The 20305-nt window shown below is 46.8% G+C and overlaps 1 pseudogene; it reads right to left on the reverse strand.

Moving 5' to 3' along the window:
- Positions 1–1734: 1734 nt before the first annotated feature.
- Positions 1735–19577, reverse strand: LOC120410451 (annotated as a pseudogene).
- Between the last annotated feature and the right edge of the window lie 728 nt (positions 19578–20305).

Below are 20305 nucleotides of genomic sequence, written 5' to 3' on the forward strand. Positions count from 1 at the left end.
TGATTACTTCAATCGGTGAATATATCCTAGGCATGGATGTGTTATGGGGTGCCACATTAGAAATTAATGGTACATGTTGGGCTTTTGCTACTATGTGGTGGCTACATGCCAGAGGCATCACTGGGAGACTTACACAACATGAAACAGACATTCCAGTAGCTACAGAAATTATAAGGATCAAGCAATATAAGATCCCAGGAGAAGATGCAGAAATCAAAGCAACCATCAATGATTTACTACAGGCAGGAGTTGTTCATTGTACACACTCTCCTTTTAATAGTCCTTTCTGGCCTGTAAAAAAGTCAAATGATAACTGGCAAAAGACTGTGGACTCTAGAGCATTGAACAAGAAAACACCCCCCATAAGAGCTGCTGCACCCGAGGTCACTACACTGGTACACCAAATTTAGGCACATCCAGGAGCATAATATATGGTGACTGGTGTAGCTAATGCGTTTTTCACGATTCCTATTCCCCATTGCTGCTCAAGATCAGTTTGCATTTACCTGGGGAGGAAACCAATACACCTTCACATGTCTGCCTCAAGGATAAAAACACAGACCTTTTGTCACCAAGCAATACACCACACTTCGACACAACTGCACATACTGCACCTGCTGAGGTACAGATTTTACAATACATAAATTGTATTCTCATAAAAGGACTGCATATGAAACAAATGCAACAAGAACTGAATGCCATTATTGAATTACTGCAGCAGTGTGGGTGGGCACTGCTAGGGTGCCTCAGGTGAGAAACCCTGGGATCCCCGAGTCCCTTCCCCCTCCAAGGGAGCCTCTCCCTGCCCTGTTCAGGAGCCTGGCTGCCACTGCTCAGCCCCGCTGTTTCTCTCCCACTTCGCTGGCATTTTTGCTACACTGTAGCCATGCACCCCCGCCTGCTGGGACACCTCCGGGCTCCTGCCCCAGCTTCAGAGTTTCTGCCACCTCTTGCTTGCTATCCTGGGCGAGGCTGCCCTGCCCTTCCAGGCCCCGCTCCGAGGTTCCTGCCGCAGCCATTGTCACCATCCAGCCCGTCCGCCACGGACCACGTGAGGTCCCTGAGCTCGCGGCACAGCGCCCCCTGCCGGCGCGGGGAATCCCCGCAGCCGCCCCGCCCGGCCGGGAGCCACCAGCGCCCCTGGCGGCCGCGAGCGGAGCTGCAGCGAGGGGAAAGCGCTCCAGGAGCGGGAAGAGCCCGTTCACTGGGCTTGCTGCTCTTGTTTGTTGTCACTGCCATTGTTGTTGTTTGCTTGCCTTGTTATACATACACATACTGGTAAAGAACTGTTATTCCTTTTCCCATATCTTTGCCTGAAAGGTCCTAAATTTTCACGTTGTAATAATTCAGAGGGAAGGGTGTCATATTTTCCATTCCAAGGGAGGCTCCTGCCTTCCTTGGCAGACACCTGTCTTTCAAACTGAGACAGCTGCCCATGGCAGGGAGAGGGGGGGAAACAGGCCAACGCCTCACCTCACCTTTTGTCTTTGAGAGCTGGAAGAACTCAGCCTTAATGCCAGGGAATCACCCCTCCTTGTTGGTAGTCAACATGACTAGCATGACATTCTGGGAGGACAGGAAGGTCAGGTTCTAAGATGGGCCATAATTCCCACAAAGCCTAGGAAGCAAGGGACAGAATCCATGAGGCACTGCTGCACAGCTCAGCTCTGAGCAGGGACAGGAGCAGGACATCTCAGGATCACCCTGGACTCAGTGTTGTACAGGAACACCCACCTAACCAAGGTGTGGGGATCTGGGCTGAGAGTTGTACACCTTGATGTAGTCACTGTCATCTCTGCATGGCTCCAGCTCCAGGGTCTTGAAGGTGAGGCTGATGCTGGAGCTGGCATTTTCCCTCAATGCCCAGTTGCAGAGGGCATTGTTGGGGTATGGGCTGTTGGGGAAGCCCAGCATGGTGAAACTGGTGACCTCCTCTTCCTTGGTGTGGAGGGAGAACATGCAGCTGTCTGCCTGGAGAGTAGGGAACAGTTAACAAGGCAAACAAGGCTTGCCCTGCCTTTCCCTGGGATGCAGAGAATAAATCCTGCAGGCTATCCCAGGGCAGATGGCTCTTCCTGGATAACAGCAAGTGCCACAGTCTGTCCAACCACAAAACAGCTCCAAGGAGCACACTGGGGTCTTCCTTGCACACAGAGCACCTCTCTCCAGATCCTTCCCCATCCTGCAAGAGAAACACCACCCTAAAGAGGCCACTGAAATGGAAGAAGAACTGCACTTACGGTCCCAGGCAGAGTGAGCTATGCTGGGGTTCACAGCTGCAGGAGAAAAAAGAGCTGGCATCACCCTTTGGGCTATGCAAAATCCCTGGGCACAAAGCCGAGGTTGTTTCTTGGACCCTCATTGATCGGGCCTTGCTTGAGGAGTCTCTCCTTGAAAATTGACAGGGGACGCTGCTTCTGCCTGGCCTCTGGAAACTGAGGGATCAAACTCTGTTGGGGCCCTCCCCCCTGCCGTGGGGTCCTGGGAGAGGGGCCCTGGGGGGAGGCACGGGGTTTCCCCGCCCCTGGTCAGCCTCGTTCCCCATTGGTTGTTTTGTGTTCCTCTGCACGGGCAAGGACCCTTGGGTCCCGTGATTGCCTCAGTTCCTCGGCAGATCCTCAGCCATGGAGAAATAAACATCTCTCTGAAACATCTGTCAAGAATCTGTCCATATATATTTCTTTTCCATGGGCCTCGTTGTTTGATACGCATGTTGCAGTGTATCCACACTGTAACAAAACTCTTCTCTGAAGAGGGAGAACTCATCCCTGTCCCTCTTCCCTGGGCTCAGAGGAGAACAAAGAGCATTCCAGCAGAGGGGAGCAGGTCCGTGCAGCCACCTTCAGGCTGTACATCCCATTAAGCTGTGCTGTGACATCCTTACCACCACCCTCAGGGCTGGCTTTCCCAAGAGAGGGCTGCTACCAGCATCTTCTCCCTCCAGAGAAATATCCCACACAGAGGCCCAGGGACAACAGAGCCAATACTCATGGATAACGATGACTGACTCCACCTTCAGCATGGGGTTTCTCAGGCAGGGGTTCCACCTCTGCACCAGGCTCTGCTTGTCAGCCATTGCCCTGTCCAGGCTCTCCTCCTGGTACTTGGGCGCAAGGAATTCTGACCAGTGGTAGTCACTGACACTGCCTTCACTGTGGGAAGGGCAATTGTGGCGTGAGGGCAAGGACAAACATGGGAGGATTCAAGTACCACTAGAAGATGGTGCCAGAGTACTTGATGAGCTATTTTTGGAGCCTAGCCACAGGGAAGGGAGAGTTTCAGTGACAAGTTACGCAAACAGTGCCCAGCAAAGGCCCCTGCCAGCCCCAGGAGTCCCTCTCAATGCTGCCAGTTACCAAACACTGCAGTTCACTACACCACACATTGATTTTCTGAAGACATCTGATAGAAAACAAAATGTATTTTCAGGCCACTTTTTACTGCTCACCCTTTCCTGTGTCATTTAGGGTGACTACGGGGGTTCTTCCATCCCAGCATCTTGGGAATGAGAATAAATGGCTGTGTGATATCCTGGCACCCAAGATGGGGCTCAGGCAGTGCCTAACACTCACCTGAAGGCAGTGATCATTGTCTCTTTGTGGTAAGGACCAATATCAGTGTGATTCCTGTAGGTCTCCTCCACCTGAAAGGGTTAAAAAGGGGTGTTCATCATGTCCAGAAGTGAGGAAAAGGGAAAGGCTAAAGACAGAGGCCTTTTAAGGAAAACCAGGGCACATACCTGGCATCCCTGGGTGCTGGAATCTGCAGAGCCAAAGAAAGGAAGAAGGAGAGTTGAGAGCCCCAGCACAGCCCAGGGCTGCCCATCACAGCCTGCTCTGACTCAGCTTCCCTGGGAGAAGTGAATCCCCAAGTCTGAGGGAAGAGGCAAGACCAGCCACAGCTTCAGCCTCCTTCAGACACCCTTCTGCCTCAGTTCCCGGCCCTGACTCATCCAACGATCCTGGGACATGCCCTGGCAGCTCCTATGGCACAGGGAGATGCTGTGGCACTGGGCTGGAGCTGGGATGTCAAGATCCAGCTCCAAGGAAGGTCCCTGCTCCCAGCCAGTGTGTCACAGTGAGCAGGGAAAGCTCCAAGGAATCTTACATGACATATGCCCATGGCCATGGAACAAGAGAAAAATTCCTTGCTTGCAGAAGGAGGTAGGCAAGAAACCTCTTACCATGCTCTTCACCTTCTTGGCCAGCACACTGAACTCTGGAGAGCTGGAGTTCTCATAGGCATCCAGGAATTCCCAGTTCAGAACCCGCAAGAGGCCACTGAAAACCTTCTGGACAGGTGTGTACCTGTCTGGAAGGGAACAGTTCAGGGTCAGGAAGTGTAACGCTAGGGAGCAGCGAGGAGTCCCCGGGCAGGTGCAAAAGAGGAACTTTATTTACAAAAACCTGGCCTTTTTATGCTGTTAGTTGGTTGTTAGTTTACACAGTTTTAAGGCACAGCAAACCAAATTTAACCAACCACCATACACCATGGTGCGGGCACAAGACATTCACGCAGCATGCCTCACTACCTCTATTCTAGCTGAGTCATTCTCCCACAGTCCTCTTCTACTTACACTAAGTAACAGGCCAGAGCCATGATTTTACCAGGCCTTCCCTTTACAAAACTTTACCTATCGGTGACACTTCCCCCTTCTTTGTTTTTTAAGTGTTGCACAGCTAAAACTGTCTGTGCCAGTATGGCCATTATCTTATTAAGACTGTTATTGATCATTTGTTGCACACAAGATAAAATACATGGGATACATACCATAATCATTAAGAACACACCAAGGATAACTATGCCATACATTGCTAAGTGTTTTAACCATGCCCCAAAGCCAAAGTCAAGGTAGTCGAGCCATGAAGACACCCCCCACCAATCACCCTCATTATGTTGCTGTAACTGTTTAATGAGCTGCTTCAGATTACTGATACTGTTATGGATAGACTCTGAATGATCACTTAAGTTCATGCAGCACATGCTCAAAACCTTCGGATCCATGGCCTTGAACTAACAGCAAGAAGTCAATGACTGCCCTGTTTTGCAGTGTTGCATGTCACACCGATTTAATGTCCATTAGCATAGCTGAAAGAGTGGCACTAGTGGCGTTAGCTTCCTTTGCGAGCCAGCAGCCAAGCTTGCTTAAAGAAGCCAAAGTGTGAGCAGTACCAATTGCTGGTACTAAACTGGCAGAGATGCGCTCTGCCGTGTTCCAGAGAGTTACCATCAGATCGCACTTCTCGTTAAGAACCTGCGTGCTGCGCCTAACGCAACGCTGTGCTGCAACAATTAGAGCAGTCTGATTTGGATGAAACAAGGTTAGTTGGCCAATGGTGCAAGGTTCACCAACAGCTTTGCCTGATATACCTTTTCAGATGCTCTCCCCACATATTAAGAACAAGTCCGGGGGGACAGCAACAGCACTGATGCTGGATGTCAGTTGACTTTCCACGGTCCGATTACACCACAAGGAAGCATTGCTGAAAATACCTCTAGGAGAGACATCAAAGTTAACACTGTTCATATAAACACCGAACGTACCATCAGTGTAAAAGCACAGCAAAGCACGCAAAGTCCCTAGCATGTCTAGTTCTTGTGGCTGTGAGGGCAAAGCTGGAAAGTCATGCATCCTTCTCAGATCTTTATACCATGTCTCATCCTGTCCTGCGGTCTTCCACCAGGGGGTCCTGGCACCACCACAGAGGCTGCAATATACCTGGGGCCGTGCAGTTTTGCTGCATGCTTTCATTGTACAGCTTACCAAAGCATTTCTTGTCAATGGGTACCCCTACCAAGCACGTGCGAAAAGGATCACTAGCAGTTGTCATAGAGGTGCACATAGTATCAGTGTGCATAGAATTTGCAAGGGTGATACATACATTTGCGCTGTCCAGTGTAGGGAGTGAGACACTTGCAGTGCCTTCACTGATCAGAATGATGCAACAAAGGGTTGCACACACCATGTAGGAACCTATTTCACGTGGTGACCTGTGGAGACACAAGCATAACCCCTTCCCCATGTTAACAAGTCTAAAGGTCCTGCCCACTGCCCTGTTACTGAGTCCTTTACCATCACCTGAGGCCTGGGTGAGCCTTTGTATCAAAAGAATATTGCCTTTCGCATGCTGTTTGGCCAGCTTCATCTCGATTCAGGAAATTGAGAACATACAGGGTTTTTGCTAACCTATCGTGGGCACTCCAACTCCCCCTTCTTTTGTTTCTGAAGCATAGTTTTCAGTGTTCTGTGGGCACGTTCAACAATTGCCTGGCCAGTGGGAGAGTGAGGGATACCTGTGCTGTGGGAGATATCCCATTGCTGTAAGAACTGGTGAGTCTGCTCAGAAGCATAAGCAGGGCCATTGTCAGTCTTTATAGTGTCTGGGAGGCCCAAAGTAGCAAAGCATGGGTAGTGGTTTGGTCCAAAATACTCACTACTGTTTACCTTCTGTGAGATAAGAATTAGGAGAAAAGCAAGGCAGGCACAAAACATGAAAGAATGTAAAGAAGTTTATGAATAGACCTAAAAGAAGGGAAAAAAAAAAAAATCATACCACACCTTCAGAACACTTCTCCTCCCCCCACCTTTCTCCCTTCTCCCACTGACAATGTAAAAAGACAACCCTTGAGATGTTCAGTCTGTTTACCACTTCCATAATAACCTTATTCAGTTCATTTAGGAACTGCTCATTTGCTCATGCTATGGAGACATTATCACCATGAGATAGCCGCCCGGGTTGGTTCTCTGCTCGCTTCAGTATCACGAGACAGCCGCCTGGGCTGGTTCTCCACTCGCACCATGTGAGAGTCCCCTCCCACGACTTGCAGCTTTTCCCACAACTGCTTTCGAGGGTCCAATCTTGAGCTAATGGGGTACAATTTTAAGGTTGAGCTGTTCAGAAACAAAAGTTCTCTTCACCCATCTCTGGGAGCATTTTATCTCTAAGAACAGAGGCCCTCCCCTTCCCTGGGAGGAAAAGGGTCCTCATCATCTTCATCTCTAGGACTATCTCTGGAAGTATTTGTAGGAACAGATGTCTTCTCCTTCCAACTGGAGCAAGAGTCCTCATTGCTTCCATCTCTCCCTCTTCAAACTTCTCATCAAATTACAGCTGCTTCAGCATTTGCTTATTCCAGCACAAGTTGAACGTTCCACCCCCCATGCTTTCATGAAATTACAATGGGTACTCTGATATATCATAGTCCATCACCACCATAACTTTACAACAGAATTTCAGCTTTAAGCATCTCCTCTTTCTCCTCCCTCAGGCTTTCAACTCTTCACAGCACTAAAAGGGTTAATCTCACCTGGATCTTGCAGCTGGAATTTCGCTTATCGCTGTTGGTCACATGATCTTTGCTGGGCAGCGGGGCAGCTTCAGCTGAATTCTTCAGCCGCACTGGAGAGGGGGGCCGCGCCATCTGCACGTAGCAGGGCTGTGGGGGGCCACGGGTGGAACAGGGCCGCACGGCTCCAGGCCCAAGCAGGGCCCAGCCTGGGCCCTGCAGGCCCCGTACGGGCCCTGCAGCTACCTGTCCCAGCACCGGAAATGAGACAGAGCTCCCCCGGGCTTTGTCCATTCTTAAATGTGGACCACAGAGGCGGTCAAAATTCTAAGTGGCTTAAAAAATTGTCCATATTCAAACTAGCCAGCTGATGGGTTCTGTCAGGCCATAGAGGAAGCTGTAAGCACCTCTTTGCAAGAAAATCACTTCCGCGACTATGCTTGTTAACCCATGACAGCATGTCAGCCAGTGTCGAGTAACATCACAAGCCTTTTCTCCTGTGTGGGCAGTTGCCATCAAAAAAACATGAGAAAGTGTCAACAGTTACATGAACATACTTCAAACGACCAAATTCTGGAACATGAGTAACATCAGTTTGCCAGACAGAATTAGCAGTTAGGCCTCGAGGATCTGCCAAAGGAGCAGGAACAATTCCATGGCAAGAGGGGCAGGAAAGCAGAATGTCTCGTGCTTGTGAGGCAGTCAATTGGAATTGCTTTTGTAAAGAGCGTGCATTCTGATGAAAGAAGTCATCAGACAGCTTAGCCTGAGCAAACTTACTAGGCACAACATTTGGCATGACAGTAAGATCAGCACAAGTATTACCAGGTAAACCTGTATGAGGGTGGACATGAAGCACATAAAAGTCATGTGTTGCTGCCTGCTCCGAGCTTCCCTTTCCCCTCTCCAAGACAAGGCAGGACTTGCCTCTGCCATGTGCTCTGAACTCCTTTGCTCCAAGCGCGGGCAAAACCAAATGTAACTCAAACTCTTTCGCAGTGTCTGATTGGTCGGTCACCCCAGGTCTGCCCCCAGTTCTCCCCTTTCCCCTTTTCCGAGTAAAAGAAGGACCTGAGAGGGGACCCGCCCTTTTGGCTTTGCATTCCTTCTGCGAACATCTGTGTGTCTCTGTCTCTTATTGAAAGCCGAACTACAGCTTAAGCTAAGACCTATATTTCTCCCTCTTTGCTTCTGCTAGTGGTATTAGCTTTGCAGCTACTATTTGCCCCTTTTAGAGCCACTGAAATGCTAGATTGCCCGTGCTACCTCTTTAGGCTGCCCGAGGCTTTCTAAGGCATTGAACTACGAGCGCTAGCCAGTAAAAAGCTGTGAGTATTTCACATTTGGCGCCCAGCGTGCTATCTCTGAACTCTGGTTCTGAGAGACTTTCAGGGTGTCACTGCAGCCGAGTGTCTGCTGGAGTTAGCTCTGCACGTCCTGCCATGCCAGCTCTTTGTAGTGAGCTGTTACTTTTTGCGTAACAGCAAGCCCAGAGTCTCAGCCTGTACCCTCCCCCACACCACATGGCAAGGGAACAGCTGGAAATTGGAAGACCCAATTTGCTTTTTTTTTTTTTCTCTGGACCTGCTTTCATGTGGTAAATCCAGAATTCTGGTGAGTATTTCCCTGCTGATTTAGGGGCTCCTGTCTTAAGCTGGTTCCGGTGCAAATTTTGTCTTTTTTTTTCCCTCTTTTTCGCGATTTGGGGCTGAGGTTTGTCATGGGATCTGAGGTTTCTGCACACCATAGAGAAATATACTACCAAGTTCAAAGCTACCTTTCTTGTACTGGGCATAAATACCCTAAAAATCTAGTTAAATCTTTTGTACAATGACTTTTCCAGTACTTTCCTAATCTGACCTCCGAGGATATGAGCTCTTCTGAATTTTGGGATAAGGTGGGGAGAAAACTCTCCTCTCTCAGAGGATCAGGAGATGAAACAGTTTCAAAATTTTTTCCTCTCCTGTTACTAAGTTATACTTTGCCGGAGAAAAAAACAGTACATGAAAAGCCACTGCAAAAACCCTCTTTTAATTCCCTTACACACTCTTCCAGCCCCTGTGTCCCTGACCCCTCTTCCCCTACGCTGGAAAACACACCTAGAGCAGACTGTTTTTTAGCACAGGAGAGCTATCATCCTCCTGGCTCACCTGTGTTTCCTCAGCACCCTGCCTTGGACGGGAATCCGGAGCCCGTCCCAGGACCTTTCCAAAACCTCTTCTCCACTCCCTTTTCCCCAGTTTCTAGCTCTCATGTTTTAAGCGCGCGTAAAAACCCCTTCTCCCCTGACCTCTTTGTTCCCAGGGACAGCCATTGCCATGCGCTCGCATCCCGTAAAAAACCCCTCCCCCCAACCCCTTTTCTCCGAGTTTGTCTCCAATAATGGCGGATACAACGTTTCTTCATCTCCAAACTACACCTCCCACAATCCCTTTCTCCCCATCCCACAAATCCCTTCTTGTCCCCATCCCCTCCCCCTCCTGTGTTGGAACCTGTCCCCGCCCTCAACCCTGCCCCCACAGCGTTGCATTTCACCCCTCCCTCTGTACCCACCCATGACTCAAGTACCGCCCCTGCCTCTCACAACCCCACCCCCAACCCCTCCCCTCCTCCCACCACATCCCCGCCTCCACTCCCCCCCGCCCCTCCACTCCCCACCCCTGCTTCCCATTGTCCTGCCCCAGAATCCCACAGTCATGTGACTCCCCCCTTAAATCCGGCAACCCATGGCTACCAGGAAGTAACTCCTGCTGCTACTACTACACTCTCTTGTACTAGCACAGGAGAGAAACCTGGCTGGACAACCTTATTCCAATAGTAAGGATTTGTGCAAGGCAATTAAGGAGTTTGGGATGCATAGTAACTATTTTAAGAGCCTTTTAAGTGCTACTTTTGCAACTCACTTACTTGCACCTCATGATCTAATTACAATAATGCAAACTCTTCTCACACCTGGGGATTTTGTGTTGTGGAAACAACAATGGAAAATAATTTTATCTGATTTATTGCAAATTTTGTGGCAAACTCCACATAATTACCTGGACTTTGACAACAATTATATCACATTAGACCTTTTATCTGGTGACAATATGGCAAATCCTCAAAAACAAGCAATGCTTATCCCTCATCCAGTTCTTACTGAAATCACACGTGCTGCTGAAAAGGCCTTAACATTACTACCATCTCAGACTCCTGCATCTCATTATACCAACATCAAACAATTGCCAAATGAAAATATTATTCACTTTTATAACTGTTTGCGCGAAGCTATCTTTTCCCAGCTATCTTTTTCCTAATCCTGACCTCCAACAAGCGCTCCTACTCGAACTGCTCCAAGTGAATATGAATGATGCTTGCAAACAAGTCATTCTGAGTCTTCCTCTGCGCCCAACCCCGACTGTTGAAACCATCCTCGAAGTCTGTACAAAGAAGGTGCAGCTGAACACAGCTGTTCCCTTTTTGAAAAAAGTGGGGATGGTGGGGGAGGTTGTGGAGAATCTATGGGTACAGGGGAAACTCAATCTTGAGGTAACCTTATATGCTATCGTTGTCAGAAAAAGGGACATGTTGCTCACAATTGCAGAGCGATTATAACTGCTGATAAAAACTCTCCAAAGACTGTTTCCCCAGGTCAACAGCAGGGAAACTAGCGACTCAACGCGTTACAGTTCCATGTTCAGACAAAAAGAGAGCTGCAGACAAAGCAACTTGGACTTCTGGACTCAGGTTTAAGGTAACCTGTGATGAAACACACCATTTCAACAACAACAACCAGACTGTAATACCCATCTCATTCCAGAACGTGGACCACATGCAAGACTTTACATAGCTTTTTGTTACTGGGGACACGCGGGAAACACCTGCTGGGATAGAGGTTACACCCACACTCATGAAAGTGGATCAGAACGGGTGTTCTAACCTAATTGTACAATGTATATATCCACCGTACTTTATGCCAAAGGGTCAAGTCCTTGCACAGGCCATTCCACTGCCCAAATACCTGCCCACAGATGGTCATATCCCAGCCATCTTTGGACTGAGGTTTTGGGAAACGATAAACCTGTAGTAGAATGTAAGCTCCATCACGGATCACATAAAATCAGTATCATGGGAATGACTGACACAGGTGCTGATGTGTCTGTCATTCCATTTGATAAGTGGCCTGCACAAAGGGAATTGCAGTCTCAGGGTATCACACAAGGGATTGGAGGTACCCAAATGATGAAGCAATCCAAAAACACCATTCAGATTGAAGGTCCTGAAGGACAAATAGCGACACTTTGTCCATATGTCCTGGACACCAAATTCACCCTGTGAGGAAAGGATGCCATGTCTGAGTGGGGAACAAAAATTGATATCACCCCTAGACATCAAAATTTTCCCTTGCGGCTGCTGGAGCTGAGTGCCAACCACAAAAGCTAACTTGGAAAACAGATGAACCAGTGTGGGTTAACCAGTGGTCGCTAAAAGAAGAAAACTTAGAGGCACTCAAAACTTTAGTAGCTGAACAACTGGCTAAAGGGAATATTGTACCAACTAATAGCCCCTGGAATACACTTTTTTAATTACATGTTTGTAATAAAAAAAATGGGAACGAACAAATATAGGCTCCTCCAAGATCTTAGAGAAATCAGTAAGGTTATTGAAGACATGGGACCCCTTCAACCAAGTATGCCATCACCTTCAATGCTCCCACAACATTGGCATTTAGCTGTTCTTGATATTAAAGATTGCTTCTTTCATATTCCACTCCACCCCTCGATTTGCATTTTCTGTGCCCTCTATTAATCGTGAAACTCCCATGGAATGTTACCATTGGCTTGTGCTTCCCCAAGGTATGAAAAATTCCCCAACTCTCTGCCAAGAGTATATTGCTAAAATTCTATCTCCCATCCATGTCAAAGCAGAGAAAGCCATCATCCTACATTACATGGATGATGTGCTGGTATGTACTCCCAATAGTCAGTATCTTGAGCAGACACTTAACATGGTGATTGAGGCCCTAGAGGCCAAGGGCTTTGAATTACAACCAGAAAAAATGCAGAGAACAAGCCCTTGGAAATACCTCAGACTCAAAATCACAGAAACCTCTATCACCCCAACACCCGTCACCATTAATAATAACCCAAAAACACTAGAGGAAGTGCAACAGATCTGTGGGACACTGAATTATTTAAGGTCCTGGTTAGGACTCACCACAGAAGATGTAGCTCCTATTGCAAACCTGTTAAAAGGGGAAGGCGGTCCAGCATCCCCTAGATCCCTGACAAGAGAGGCAAGGCAGTCTCTCAAAAAGATACAAGAGATCGTTTCCACCAGACTTTTTATGGATGGCTCGGGGGGTTCATCCTCCTTATTCTTCTCAGGCTCAACTTCCCTCCTTCAGTCCCAAATCTTCTACCTCCTCCCAGCCCCAGGCTGTGCAGGGTGTAAGAGGAATGGGGGGTTGCAGTCTGTTCATAACGGTTTGCCTCTGCAGCTTATTCCTCTCCACATTTTCCCCCTCCTGCTCCAGTGTCCCTCTGGGTCTGCAATCCTTCAGGATGAACCTGCTCTAATGTGAGATTTCCATGAGCTGCTGGTCCCACCTACCAAAACCTCACCCTGTACACCCAATACACAGAAAATACATAGTGTTTTTTTGTGTTTGTAGTACGGTGTCTTTATTACTTCTAGTCTAAGAGACAGTAAAATAGGTTTTAGTCACACAAACTGGAAGAGAAAATGCTGCTCAGATACAAGCAAGACCAGAACTGGCACTGAAATAAGCAGAGGGAAAATAAAGACAGGTCACATTTTGCTTTCCTGAACTCTCCATCTGGCAAGCCAGGAGAAGGATCAGTCAGAAATATCAGGTTCAGTGAGTTATGAACAGTCCCCTCCCACAGCTTGCTTTTAGTCTACATGAGAGGGGTAAAAATTGAACAAAGCTACTGCAGGTATCTGGCAATGTTTCACTTTACCTTTTCCAGTTTGAACTGAGCAAGTTACTACTTTGTGCAAGAAGTCTGCTCTGAGAGGAAAAAAATGAGATGAAGTCTAGACTTGGACCCAGTCTCTCACATCGGTAGGAAGGACACACAGGAGACACATCTTCCCTCCAATCATAAGGTTTCAGCTTGTTTCTAAACTCATTCCTGAGTTTTTTGAGGGCTTTTTGGGGGTGGAGATGGTGGTGGAGGGAGTTCCAGGTTATCCCTTTTGCTTTGACAGAGAGGAAAACAAACTTCTTATTCCCATGCCAGAGATTTTACGTACTTAGGGAGATAAAAGTATAATGATTGGTGGGGGAGGATAAGAATTTCATAATCCACTTTTGTAGTGTTCCTACACTGATTCAGGTCTACTCATTTGTTTGCAATGTCAGAGGTACAGCTATACTGTATTCTAACATGCTGAGTAAAAAGAGGTCAGATATTTTATGGATTTAAGAGCAAAGGATTGCTAAAATAGCAGATGTCTCTTTGAAAGGAATTTCACTTAATTCTTAGATTTTATTTAACTTTTTTACAAGGGGAACTCTCATGTTCTGTGCAGCTACAAGGAATCCATCACCTGGACAGTGGAAAAACAGCCACCTGCTTCCTAAGGAACCACTCATCAGTGCATCTCTTCAGGTTTTGCTTGAATTCCTGATTCCTCAAGCTATAGATAGTTGTGGCAGCTGGTGAGGGGTCAGTAGCTCTGACCGAGGAAGCTGTGACCAGTCCGGAGAGATGGTCCCAAAAGGAATCGCCTTCCTGAGGCCCGGTGTCTTCCCTCAGCTGCTGGCAGGAGGGCCCATGCAGAAGCTGTCAGCGCTTTAGTGATTGTCAGCTCGTGATTTCAGCTCAGCTCTGCAGGGCAGCCTCGCAGGCAGCCAGACCAGGGAGAGAAGAGAGGCCCGTGTAGCTGGTTCCGCATGAAGTAGCTTTATTGCTGGTCTGTACTCCAAGCGAAGGGGAGACTTGGGACGTGCTCTCTCAGTTGCAGGGGCAGAGGGCTAGCTCTTATAGGGATACAGGGGGTGGGTGTCAGAGGGTAAAGGCCAATGGGTTACAAAAGATCTGCATAGGGTCTCCCAGAGGATTCTGGGTCTGTCTTCTTCTCGCCATAACTGCAAAGTTAGCTGCCTTCCCGGAGGGGGTCCTGCTGGGAGATTGCTCAATCTCCTCATCTCAGCAGACGTCCTTCCAGGGCAGTGGCTGGGCATACCCTACAGTAGATGATGGGGTTGAGCATTGGGGTGATAACTGCATAGGACAGGGAAACCATTTTCTTCATGCTGGCCTTGGGTTGCAGGTGGATGATGCCAGCTGTGCTGTACAAAAGAGCCACCACCAACAGGTGAGCTGCACACGTGGAAAAGGTTTGTCTCTGGCCCACAGCTGATGGTATCTGAAGAACAGCATGGATAATGCGAAGGTAAGAGATGGCTATCAGAGAAAAAGGAATCATCACTATTATGACAACAGCAATAACAATCAGTAGTTCAAACAAGGCTGTGTCTGCACACAGCAACATTAACACAGGGAAAACATCACAAAAGAAATGATTGACCATGTTTCTCCCACAGAGGGGCAGAGAGAACAACCATGTGGTGAAGCACAAAGCCACAGGGGCACCAGACAGCCAAGACCCAAGGGTCATCCTGACGCAGCGATCCCTATTCATCATGGTGGCATATTGCAAAGGATGACATATTGCCACTTGCCCGTCATAAGCCATTGCACCCCAGAGGAAACACTCTCAAGTGAGAAAAAGGACAACGCAGATGAGCTACAACTCACAATGCACAAGCTCTGAAGGAAATAATTTTTTCCTCCACCAGCAGAATCAAGAGCATCTTGGGGATAATGCTCAACCTGTAGCAGATCTGTCAAGGCAAGGTTCACATGAGCATGTGTAGGACAGAGTCAGTGGTTGTGATCACAACAGTTAGAGAGTTCCCTATCAAGGTGGCCACAAATGTGATGCAAATCAGTGTGAAGAGCTGGACCGGCGTCTTGCCATGAAAGGCAAACCCCAAAAGTGTAGATACAAAAATGCTACTAGCAAGGATTTTCTTGCTAGTTTCTAAGTCCGTGAGAGACTTTTTTCTCTCACAGAAGAGGTAGCAGTTATGTAAACAACCAAACCACCTGCAACCTTGAAAAGTCTTGTTTATGGTACAGTAGAAAAATATTTTGACAATGGATGTTTTAGGATTTTAGCCAGTCACCCCCAAGGGGTGGCTGATCCTTGTCCAATTAGACTATGAAGAAAAAAGTCTTTAGCGGGGGGGAGGGGGGGTTCTGAGTGCAGGGGAGCCGGCCGAAGTCACGATATGAACACCGATATGATTTGAGCATCGTGCTCCTTTATTGTTTACCTACCCTTATATCTACTTTACAAAGATGATTCACGCCTTATTCCCACAGGACAGCCTCTAAGCAGCGGGGGAGCCGACCAGTGTATATCTTTTCCCAAGGCTGTTCAAGGCTGCCTGCTGCCAGGTGTCTTTCTGACCTATCTGCAGTCTGAGGCCCCTGCAAGGGTGCTTCTGCAGCAGCCCTGGGTTGCTCAGAGTCTCCTGGGGGATCATATGCCCCTGTTCCACAAGGAATCCCTCTAAAAAATCTATAAAAGAGTTTGTATAATCATTAAATAAATCAATCTTGCTGCACAATTCCTGCCTGCTGGATCTTCTCTCCTCCTCCTCCCTATGGCTGCGGGACACGGTGATATACCGTAGGGCCTAGGCCCCTGGTAATACAAAAGTAAGAAGTGAATAGTGTTGCTTTGGTTACCCGGCTTCATTTCCTCAACAGGTCTCATCCCAAAAGGGAAAAAAGCAGACCACACTACAAAAGGATTAGCAGCTGGGGACAGACTTGTGGACTAAAATGCAAAATGGGCAGCAAAATGAGGTTTAAAACACGTCATGAAACTTGGGCTGGATATGACAGTGACCTCTGTGAAAAAAATCTCAGCTGGAGAACCTGTTCAAGATCATCTTTAACAGTAACAGGCTGGGATTTGTCTTCCTGAAATTAGGTGAACAGAAGACAGACATACAAATTTCAAATGACCATTCTGTGTTCATTTTATACAGAAAGAAATTGATGCCACCAAAGGGCAGCTCACCTTAGAGTGACAGAAGTATCTTTGATGAGACAGCAGAATTTCACTTTGGATGGGCTGGATTCCTCTCAGTTAACTTCAGCATCTAAATGTCTACAGACATCTAAGCGGGAGCTTAGATATCTTCATATCTTGGATACATATCTTCACTTCATATTTAATGATGAGAAAGATACCATAAGACAGATGCAGAATTTCTTTCCTTCTAACATGGATGTTCAAAGATGCAAGGATCGGTGGTATAATTATTAATGAAGTGAGTATGCAATATGCAAATACTAGATTTTTGGATACCTGGAATTGAAATTGATTTAATTTCTCGGGCCAGATGATATGGAGATCCTGTGGCTTTCTACCTGCTGGGTTGACTCTAGCAGAAGTGACCTACATATATAATTTCATTTTAACCCTGCAAAAGTAAAATCCAAACCTAAACAAGTTTAGGCTGCTAGAGGTGTTTGGTTGTTTGTTTTGTCAAATCATATAAAATCCATATTCTGAGTTTTTATATAAGATAAGCTCTGGGGAATAAAAAGATGCTCAGCATAGACACAGCTGCCCACATAAAAGTGGTCACCAGCATCTACACCTTGCTGCCTTTTTCTGGGAATTTGCCATCTCATCAGATCTGCTAAGAGAATTATTTGTCTGGGAAACTTCCTGGACTGTTTTAGCCAAAATATACTTGGCTGATTTTTGAAAGATACAGAAAGACAACAATAGAACCATAACTTTTTCTATATTTACACCATTGGGATTAAGATAATGTGGCCCACAAGACCTGGAGTTTAGTTTTACTCTAAGAGAACTAAGGATTAACATTTTCTTACAGGGTTCACATGTATGAGATAAAAATATATATATGTGCAACAAAAGTTCCAAACAAATAATGAAAATAAATTGCTTGGACTCTCATGAAAATATCTGTATGTCCAGTGGGATTTGGCTTCTATCCAGATGAAGGAGAACTCTTGCTTCCTACACAGCAGCTATACTGCATCATTAATAACGATAAAACAGCTTGAGATTTTGGAATCTGGGTTTTCAGGGTTTCTGAAAATGCCTTTTTCTTTTCCTTAACAATTACAAAATAGAAAATGAGGAGAAAGTATAGACACTGTGATTCATTTGTTCCACACATTTATCAGCAAAATAAGTAGCTAAAGTTGCCAAAGTTTTCTATAGACAATAGAAATAAGCAAGTGTACTGTCAGTATAATTAAAGTTTTTCCATCATAAACACTGAAAATAACATACTGATGCCAGAGATGTTTCTGTTGCTTTTGGATGAGTGAGTAATTCAGATGTAAAAATCCATATTGCTGGTGCTTAAAGGCGGAATAGATTTCTCTTGTAGAATCTAATAGCAGCTCCAGGCTCCAATCAGAAAAATAAACCATGGAAACACATATGTGTTTTGGTTTTGCCTTAGGAACCAACTAAGAATGAGGAACGGAAAATTAAATATTACCTTATGTTACAAAAAGTGGTGGAGTTTTGTCTCTGTCTTCAAGAGGAGAAATAATTGCTCCTCTTCAAGGAGCAATAATTCTAAAGGCAGAGAGGAAGAGAAATTATGAATAAAGAGAATGAAAGAAAAAAAACCCAACTCCCTTCATTTTCCTCTCTAAGAGGAAGCATCTCTTCTCTGATTCCAAAGGCTCCATAGGAAACTGGTGGGGCTATTTGAATTTTCATATGCTCCCAGTAGGATCCGGTCTCCAGACAGCAACTTGTTGGTATGATGAAATCGTATGTTACTTAATCTTTTTTTTATCAACGGTTTTAGAACATACTAGCAGTCTAAGTGTAGGATAGGCAAAATTCCCTTATTCCTTATGCATGTAGAGTTGTAAGTGATATAATTGTTAAGAGTAATAATAGGATATTCTTTAATGCTTTTTCTTACAGCTTACTAATCTTAGCTAAATATGGCAAGAAATTGTATAGTAAATACTTGTCTTACAGACCTGGTTTTTTTTCCTGCTTTTGTCCAATTTATTCTGGAAATGGAAAATTTCTTTTGGTAGATGTCTGCTTGTCTGCTGCTCATCTGAAGCACTTCCCATGATGGCATAGAAATTCAGTTTAAAACACAGGCAAAAAACTAAGTGACATGAATTCAAGACTGAAATATTCAACATTGAATCAACTCCAGCAAAGTCAAGCTTTGTATCCTAGAAAGACAAGTCAAACTAGCGGTACAAAAGAAAACTCTTGTACCAGTGCATCACAGCTGGAAAACGTCACAGAGAAAACCCTAGTGTTCTCCTATTGTGAAAGTTTTGACTTGCACCCACCTCCCTGACTGTGCTCCAGGCAGGTCTGATGCTGCTTCTGCTCTGTCCTGAGCTCTGGCTTTCTCATTTGTGTGAATTCTCTCATTTGTGTGAATTCTCTCATTTGTGTAAATTCTCTCATTCCTGTGCATGCAAATGTCTGGTGGCCTGGCTTTGCTGGGTGCCAGGCTCTCACCCAGTGCTCTCTCACTCCAGCTCCTCAGGAGGACAGGACAGGGGGGAAAAAATGAGATGAAAAACCTCTGGGTCAACATAAAGACAGGGAGATCATTGACTGATTACCATGTAGGCAAACCAGACTGATTTGGGGAAAAATTAACTTACTTCCTTGCCAATCAAAATAGATTGGATGGTGAGAAACAAAACCAAAACTACATCACCTTCCCCCTACATTCCCTTTTTTCCTGGGCTCCATTTCATGGTATTTTTATTGATGATCTGGACAAGGGGATGGAGTGCGCCTTCAGTAAATCTGCAGGCAAAATTGGGGGGAGTGTGGATCTGCTGGAGGACAGGAAGGCTCTGCAGAGGGATCTGGACAGGCTGGATTGATGGGCTGAGGCCAGTGGTTTGAGGCTCAACAAGACGAATGCTGGGTCCTGTGCTTATGTCACACCAAGTGCCTTGGAACACTCCCGGCTGGGGCAGAGTGGTTGGAAAGTGCCTGGAGAAGAAGGACTTGGGGATGCTGGCTGACAGCAGATGAACATGAGCCCAGGTGTGTCCGGGTGGGCAAGAAGGCCAATGGCACCTGGTCTGTACCAGCTACAGTGTGTCCAGCAGGACCAGGCCAGTGAGTGTCCTTGGGTACTGGTGAGGCCACACCTCCAGTCCTGGGGTCAGTTTTTGGTCCCTCATGACAAGAGAGACATTGAGGGGCTGGAACATGTCCAGGGAAGAGAATGAAGCTGTGGAAGGGTCTGGAACACCAGGAACAATTAAGGGGGGCTCGGCCTGGAGAAAAGGAGGCTCAGGGGGGACATTCTTGCTCTCCACAACTCCCTGATGTGAGACTGTAGCCAGGTGGGGGTCAGGCTCTGCTCCCAAGCATCAAGCAATAGGAGAAGAGTAACTGGCCTCAAGTTGTGCCAGGGGAGTTTTAGATTGGATATTAGCAAAAAATTCTTCACTGAAAGGGTTGTCATGCACTAGCACAGGCTGCACAGGGCAGTCACCATCCCTGGAGAGATTTAAAAGATGTGTGGATGTGACAGGTGGGGGCACGACTTACTGGTGACCTTGGCAGTGCTGGATTAATGGTTGGACTTGAAGATCTTAGAAGTTCTTTGGAACCTAAAGAATTCTATGATTCATTCCTGAAAGTTTTATCTCCTCCCTTTACTGACCAGTGGGGGATTGTGGTAAGTTCGTAACAGTTTGTCTTCGCTGTTTCTTCCTCCTTCCATTTTTCCCCTGCTCCAGTGTATGTCCTCTCTGGGGCAGCAGTCCTTCAGGATAAATCTGCTCCAGTGTGGGCTGTCTCCAGGCCACGGTTCTTTTGGGGAATGGTCCACGTAGAGGATTCAGGCAGGCAGAAGTGTCCCTGACAGGTCAGGGGCTGCAGCTGTGTGGTTGGACATGCCCGTGCTCAACTCATCCAGCCCATATGCTGCTGG

Source organism: Corvus cornix, chromosome 9, assembly GCF_000738735.6.
Source record: "Corvus cornix cornix isolate S_Up_H32 chromosome 9, ASM73873v5, whole genome shotgun sequence".
Classification (NCBI taxonomy): Eukaryota; Metazoa; Chordata; class Aves; order Passeriformes; family Corvidae; genus Corvus; species Corvus cornix.